This window comes from Lutra lutra, chromosome 7 (assembly GCF_902655055.1).
Source record: "Lutra lutra chromosome 7, mLutLut1.2, whole genome shotgun sequence".
Lineage (NCBI taxonomy): Eukaryota > Metazoa > Chordata > Mammalia > Carnivora > Mustelidae > Lutra > Lutra lutra.
Genome location: NC_062284.1, coordinates 138,431,282 through 138,439,348, shown reverse-complemented (window position 1 = coordinate 138,439,348; position 8,067 = coordinate 138,431,282). Strand labels below are relative to the sequence as shown.

At 57.0% G+C, this 8,067-nt stretch overlaps 1 protein-coding gene across 1 annotated transcript in view; it reads left to right on the top strand.

The window, feature by feature from the left end:
- Positions 1–2,199: 2,199 nt before the first annotated feature.
- Positions 2,200–8,067, top strand: part of SYNE3 (spectrin repeat containing nuclear envelope family member 3) — an 86,364-nt gene continuing 80,496 nt past the window's right edge. Inside the window, exon 1 of the mRNA XM_047736453.1 lies at positions 2,200–2,527. The gene's annotated coding sequence lies outside the window, so the exon portion shown is untranslated. The remainder of the gene's footprint in view (positions 2,528–8,067) is intronic.

The following is an 8,067-nucleotide window of genomic DNA, read 5'->3' as shown; positions in this document are numbered from 1 at the left end:
AGTATCCTCGCAAGTGACCAAGCCCTATAAAGCTGAAGAGAATACTAAGGATGACAATAAATCTACTAATATTAGCACAGAAAGTATTTTTATCACATGTATTCTCACCCGTGGAATATTCTTGCTATGCCCACTCAAGAGATGAGCCCATGTTCTCAGAGGTTACACGGCTTGCTGGGGTTCACACAGTGTTGGAACACAGAGTTGGGTCCGAAGTGTGGGTCTCATAGCTGTGAGGTGGCACTCTGTGCTGTGTGGGGAGGGTTTGGGGGTGGGGGGGTCAATGGGGTCGGGGCATCTCTATGCCCACCATCGCCCCGCTCGGAAGACAATCCCCCGGACACAGAATCATTGCACTGTGAGCTCATCCTCGGGCAGTAGGCCTCCGTTTCCCACTCTCCATATCCCCAGGGACTCACACATAGTAGGTGCTCAGGAAATGTCTGATGATGTGTAACAAAACTGTCGTGGCCATGCTCTGCCCAGAATAGCTCATATGAATGGGGGTCTCACACCACCAGGTGCCAAACCATTCAAGATGGATTCTTATTATTGGGCGCATGTAACCGAAGAGGAAACCAAGGGTGAGTAATGAGCAGAAAGTCGCCAGCTCGGGCAGTTTGACACTAGCTTGAGTTCTTTACCCCAACTGTGCTAAACCATCTCTCCCTGCAGGAAGCTGACTTCTGCTGGCCCGCTGCTCCCCGGTTCCAGCAGTGCTGGTGGGACCATCTTCCTCCTTGTGCCAAGCACCTGACCTCCATCCTAAGACAGACTCGGGAAACTTTTCTTAACCACCTGGAAGACCTCAGCAGAGATGCCACGAGGAGATACACGTGAAAGTGTTTGGAAAAACAAAGCGCGTTTCCAAATGCCAAGTATCATCATAATTGCTCATTGCTGTCTGGACCTTCAGCTTGGCGGCTGTAACCCCCAGGGTTGTGACAGCCCCTCAGATGGAGGTAGGATGATAATGAAACATAATAGGGCACCTAAAACCGGTCAAGGGGAAGCGTGGGAGAGGCCATTTGTGGGCATCTCCTAGGGCCCTGTGCATAATTATAGCTTAATGAACAGAGTTCTGAGTTAGAGGGTGTGACTAACACCGGCATTGTGACTCCTGCTAGATCTACCCCAGTGTTACTTCTGGGCTGTGGCATTCTTCGGCTTTGTCCTTGGTTTGGAAAAGGCACACACACACCCCTACACACGCATGCGTGAAGTGCACACCCCCCCCCCCCATTACTATCTGGTCCTGTTTTTCAATTTAATCTTTGTCTTCGGACACTGATTTGTTCAACCAATGAGGATAGAGGACCTGCCAACCTTACTAAGGAACAGAAGAGGAAAATACCCTCTGGGAAGCCATAGATCTGGGCCAGCTCCCTACTCTTCAGGCTCAGCCTTCCTGTTTTCTCTGCAAAATGGGCATCACCGCACCTGAATTGTGAGGACGAGAGTCCCCCTGGTACCCAGTTCCACCAGCTGTGTCCTTAGCGGCTCTTATCACCAGCACAGGAGACAGAACCATCAGCAAAACACGTAATTAGGCTGACAAAGATCAAGGCTGGGGTGGACAGTCAGTCCAAAGGGCCTTGGTGTGCCGGGAGCTAAAACCGAGGGGTAGATAAGATTCAGACATTCTGCCGCAAGGCTTAAGAGTTGGTTGAGTAGCTGAGCAAGGGTGAGAGGACCTGTCTTTGGGGTGGGAGTGCGGCTCTGGGAGGAAAGGGAGACACTTCGCGGGCCTTGCTTGGGTGGGAGGTCCCAATTAGGCTAAGAATTCACATCCCTTGCGGCTCACGCACCGTCGCCCCCTCTCGGCATCCTGGGGGGGCCCCATCTGAGCCTGGGGCCCCGAGATCCCGAGCGCGGTGGCTCCAGGCGCTGGGTGGGGGGAGCGACCGGATGGGGCGCCCCCACTGTCAGGCCAGCTGATAGGTGTCACTTCCTTCTCGGATTTCTCGCCTCCGGGAGGAGTGCCCTGCCGTTAGCCCCACCACGGCTCTTGAGGGGGCAAGACCTGCCAGCCCCCGAGCCTTCTCCCCCAAATCTGGACGCCAGAGGAACTCCCTCCCCGATCCAACTTTTCCCGGGGGAGAGGCAGCTCTGTGTCATCCCCAAGGATGAGACCCCGGCAGAGGCAGGCAGGGGTCCGGAGATCCGGGTGGCTCCCGGGCGCGAGTGCGCAGCCCCGGGCGCGGGGCCGGGGGTGAAGATGGGGAGCCCCCGCGGCCGCGATCCCTCCCTCCGAGGGGTCTGAGATTGGGCGCCGGGGGGCTGGGGCGGTGCACCGGGGGCCTCGGCGGAGCGCGTGGAACCGGGCGCGTCCTTCCCCAGCCCTGCCGGGTGGCACCGCCCGAGGGCGGCTCCCGCGGCAAGTCCCCGAGGGGACTGGGCGGGGCTGGGGGCGAGTGTCCGGCCCCGCCCCGGGCCCGCCCCTCTCCGGAGCCTCCCGGGACGCAGGGAGGAGGGCGGCTGGGCCAGAGCTGCCCGCGGCGCCGCGCTCCTGCACGCTCCGTACCGGGTAAGTGGCACGGGACCCGGAGGCCAAACCGGGGCGGGGAGGGTCGGGGCCGCAGCCCCCCGCCCAGCCGCGACGCGTCCCCCAGGGGCATGGGTTGCCGAAAGTCGAGGGGACCCGGGGAAGCGCGCCGGACGCGGGGGCGGGGGCCCTGGCGTGACAGCTGCGGGCGGGCGGGCGGGCGGGTATTTTTAGTTTAAACCCAACCGTTCCCTGCCGCCTGCGAAGTCCCCGAGCCTTTCCGCTCCCCGAGCCGGGAGGTACGGCCCCCAAGAAAAAGCCCCTAAGCCCTGAGTAGCGTGTCCCAGGCGGGCCGTGCGCCGCCTCCCGTCTTCGCTCAGCCTCCGCGTGGGGCCAGGGGACCTGTCACCGCGGACACGCGCCGCCGCGTGTCCCCGGCCTGGGCAGTAAACGCGGGCGGGAATCCCGGGTCCCGGCGACCACGCGCTCTCCTCCTCTCCTCGTAGTGCCTGAGGCAGCCCAGAGCCCGAGTGCTAGGCGGGGGAGGTCGCCCCAGGCTCGCTCGGTTTCCTTCACACACCTCCTGCCGGCTGTGCAGCTCTGGGCGAGCCCCTTGGCGTCTCTGAGCCTCATCCCACGTCTCTCAAGGAGGGCCTAGCGAGCCAAAGATCTCTTGCACGGCCTGAGCGTGCCCGAAATGGATGCTGACTCCCCTCAGGGTTTTCAGATCTTGACTCTAGACGGGGCAGCTGGTAGGGGTAACCAGGTGGTCCACCCAGGAGCACATGAGTGCCCCACGCAGCTCAGCCGACCTCTGCCTCAAAACTATAAGGCTGCGGTGGGTGATAATGAATGTTCTTATTTTATCACTTTGGTCCTAAACCTCTGGCCCAAGGCTGCTCTGGGACCCTCTCCCAGGTCTCCGCAGGGATCACTTCCTCCTGGCACCAGTGGGGGAGCCCGATGTGCCCAGGAAGCATGCCCCATCCCAGGTGAGAGAGGGCAGGGGGAGACATGGGGGAAAAGAGACCATCCTCCCACAAAAGGGAGGATGTCACAAAAATCGCAGCCCTTCTGAGCATGGCGGGACAGCCTTCTTTATCCACCAAGGAGAGAGAAAGCAGGCCGGGAGATGAGGAGTGGTTTGCCCAGATCTGCACAACCAAGAACAGAAACTGGCTCTCTCCAAGGGTCAGGCCCTGCCTCCTGCACAGCCAGCAGCCCCCGGGGGTCAGGAGCTGGGAGGCGGGAGGGACAAGCTGGTGCCAACGGGTTGTTTTGCTCTGTTTCCTGTAGCCGTGCCCCAGGGAGGCTCTCTGACACATGTGGGTCTGCACATTCCTCAAGCAGGACCTCGCTGGGCTGCTGACAGTCACAGCTGTGCCAAGCCTGCCGGCCCCAGGGTGCTGTTTTCAGCTAGGGAGGCCCCTCTGGGGGCAGCTGGAGGGGGAGTGGGCTGGGGAGGCTTATTTCTGGAACTTCTGCCTTGCTGGGGGGTCCTGAGGAGGCCGGAGGATTTGCTAGTGGCCTTGAGGGAAGGTCTGAGAATCCAGACTCTGGTTTCTGCCCCAGGGTGCAGGCTGGCCCCCTGTGGGAACCCACTTTGGGGTGAGTTTGAACTCCTTGCGTCTCCATGGGAACAACCAACCCTCTCTCCCAGCTGCTTTGCATGTTCTGTAACTGCTGAAGACTTGTCCTTGTCTGTGTGGCCTCGAGGCCTCGTCATGCCACAGCCTGGGGCCAGGACAGCTGGGGGATCCTGGCATGGCTGCAGGGTGACCTCTGCTCTGGGGAGGTAAGACTGGACAGGTCCAGCATGACCCCCTAAAAACGGTGGAGCCCCTGAGAGCCAAGAGGGTGATGGGGCCTCCCGTGTGGCCCAGCTGTTACGAACAGGGGTGGCCACGTTAGACCCAGGCTGCCTTGAAAAGCCAAAGATCGTAGTCCAGTCCAGCTCTGGCCATGAAAAAGTCACCTTTCAGAGCTTGCCTTTTCTTTCCCATGAGAGGGGGGTGACCATAATGTCCCCATCTTGGGTGCTGTGAGCATTAAATGAGGCATTCTAGGAACAGCGTTTTGCATCCGTCCGACAGAGCCCATGCAAACAGCTGTCACAGCTTACTGTGACAGGGCCCATGGCAGGGGGATACCTGAGTCCCCTCTGCCCACCACAGCTCTGCCCTTTCTTCTCTGCCTTGAAAACCCATGTCTGTCCAGTGGCAGGTGGCCCTGGAGCCTTTACAGCCCTGAAAGCTGGTCTTTGACCCAGGCAGAGAGATTGGAGGGGGCCTGCCAGGGAACCCCATGTGTCTGTGGGCTCTCAGGAAGCATTTCCTATCTCTCCTGTGGCCCTGACCGCAGCCGAGGCTGCCACTCCTGGCCCATTTACAGATGAGGGGACAAATGCAGAAGCTGGGAGAGGCAGAGTCAGGATTTGAACTCGGGGCTATTGACTTGCTGCTCTTCCTTATACCCCACAGCGAGTCTCAAAGGAAGGACTGTGTTATCCGCTGGCCCTCAGGGGAATAGTATTGATGAGGCAGGACCCTGGTTATCACTAAGACATTGGTAATTGCTGGAAAAGAATGGATTCTGAACTTTTTCTCCTTGCAACATCAAAACGTAGCTCAACAGGGCCCCCGAGAGAAGAACCTGGGAGGAGGAGATGGGAGTTCTGGAACTGTCCGCTGACCCTCTCCACATCCCCCCCACCAAGGAATCATAGCCTTGGGATCTGGGGACAGCGTTGGTGGGGCTAAGCAGCTAGGAAGCAGATGGGGGACAGTCCCAGCCGCCCAAGCCTTGGTTTGGTCATCTCTAAAGTAGAGATATGAGGCCCCCACACCTCCCTGTGGGGTTGCTGTGGGGGATAAATGAGACAATGGGGGACAAGGCTCAGCAAATGCCCCGCAGGGTGGGGACACATCGGAGGAGGACTTACCGCAGTTTTATCACTACTAATCCTAGTGTAACCGGAACAATGTGCCGCGGCCTGCCTCTCTGGCCTGGATTTCTAGTGTGCATACTCTGGGCAGGGAATCCCAGCATCTCCGAAATGCTTTGAAAGGCTGGGCAGAGAGCTGCTAAGTACGAACAAACGTCAAAACACAAATGCTAACCGTGAGTTGTTCAGCAATGCGTATATGGGAAGTAGAGCAATGGCGAAGTGGGAGAAGTGATCACCTTTAATGAGTCAGAGATGACCATTGCAGAGGCCATCGGGGTGGAGGGTAAGAGGGGATCGGGAGGGTCATGGGGTCTGTGACAAAGGAATGTCCTCTGTAACTATTGGTAAGGACATGTATGTTTTCTGTGCGCCTCTCTACATAGATCCTGTGCTACAGATTTAAGCAGATTTTATAAAAGGCAGGGGAAAACCAAACCCAGGGGGGTTATCTTCGGAGAGGAAGAGGGCACAGGGCAAGGGAGATGCACCCTTGCTGGCATCCATCACGTTCTGTTTCTTCTGTCGAGTGGTATGCTCGTGGGTACTCTTTTAAAATAGTTTTATGCTTCTTCATTTACAAGTATGTATCTGATTCTACACACACACACACGCACACACACACATATTCCATTGTGGATATCAAATCTTACATGCAAATAAAATGAAAAGGTAATATGAAATATGAAACATTTCAGGAAGCTCTCTTAGGAAATCAGACTCTTCCCATGGATTCGGATGTTAATCCAGCTGGATTTAAGAAATAAAACACAGACAAATCCTAGTGTGGGACAGACACTTGGTTTCCTCTTCTGGAGAAATCATCTCCCTCTTCTGAAGTCCTAACAGCTAGAAGATGGTGTGAGCACAGCAATCTCAGGTTATCAACAGGAGTTTCTAAAGTCTCCATGTAATGATTTATGCTTATGAATCAGAAAGTCCTGAAATGTTTGAGCTGGGAGGGACCTCGGGTCACTGGACCAACCTGCTGGTTTTATGGCTAATGGAAGTGCCCCGGCCAAAATCAACATTAGGCACATAAGCAGGGAAGACAGCTCACTCTGGGCTCCCACACCTGTGTGACTCTCATCGGGACCCCACCTGCCACACCCAGGCCACCATGGTGACAAGGGTCGCCTCCTCGGGACAGGCAGAGAAATGGGTGGCATATTCAAGACTACACTAACATGATCATTTTAATTTTTAAAAAGTTAGAAAAAAGCTACAGTGTGCCATGACCACACACATGACCACTTCTAGAACTTCCATGAACACAGACGTGATCATGTCATCCAAAGGCGTTCATGAGCGGTACCCACATCCTCCTTCGCTACGAAACCCTCCTAGGACAGTCCCTCGTGTTCCTCCTGGTCTTTTTGGGGCACACTTGTTCTATTCATAAGTCATCAAAAGAGCTTACTGCCCTGGGTATGCTTGCCCCCATTTTCAGTTGGGGAAACAGGATCAGAGAGGTTGATTGCCTTCCCCAAATCCCAGGGCAGGTAAGGGCTGGAGCGGGGGTCCCACCCAGAGGAAGAACTGAAAAGACAGAAACTGTTTTGCGTGTGCTGTGTTGTGAATGTGTCCTTCGCTCCCCAGAAGCTGCAGTCCCTGGTGGCCCAGCCCGGCGGGCGTGTCATGAGGACATGCCCTGGTCGAGCGTACCTGGGCGGTGTCTGCCCACCTGTCCCATCGCAGAAGGCTCTAGAGGCTGCCAGCTCTAACGCCGCTTCTTCCTGCTTATGGCAGAGCAGGACAGCAGTGCTCTGAGATTTGGGGAATCTATCCCATTTTTGACCCTGGTGCTCCCTTCAGTTCTGGGCGACCTTCCTTCTGCCCAGATCACAGCTGTTCTTCGGGCCTTCCCTCTGCAGAGGCCAATGGGGCTCGAGGCGCCAGGGGGACTGATGCGTTCAGTGGTGGTTCTCCTGATCTGCAGCCGGCGCAGAGACAGCTGTGTGTCCAGCCTGTGCGCTCACCTGTGCGGTCAAGACCAGGGCCGGTCCCCGACCCTGCCCTGTTTCCTGGGGCCGGTTGTGGCACCATGAGCCCATCTGTCATGTGCCTGTCAGGGCTGGTGGTGCCTCCCCACCCGGCAAGGCTTATGCCCTAGCCAGGCGGCTTTCAGAGGCTGGGAAACAAGCACTGCCTGTCTGTGCCCGCGGAGATTGTGTGTGCAGTGTTTGCGAAGGGTTTGCAAGTGACAGCTGCGGCGGAGAACCAGAGCCAGCCCCAGCTTTGTCTTCATCTCCTCTGGGCCTCTAATTTTCCCCTTGGGGAAACAGAGTCTCAGTGAACGGAAGTGCCTGGCCCAGGTCTCTCTGGTGCCTCGGGGCCAATCTGGGATCTGAGATCACGTCTTCTGGTCCCCGGATGGTACTCTTCCCTCGAAGCCACCTTCCCTAAAAGTCTGTTTCGTCTGCATTCGTGCCATAACACCAGGTGGGCTGGGCAGATGATGTAGACAGACTTGTCTTCGGGTTAGGCCGTCTGGCTCATCACGGAGGCCTACATAGAAGAGGTAAGGCCCCTGGAGTCACCGGTGGGCCTCTAATTAAGCCAGGAGTTTTCTTTGAGGTCTGGAAAGGGCTGAGCCCCTCCCTAGTGACATTTGGTGAACTAATACAGCAGGCTGACT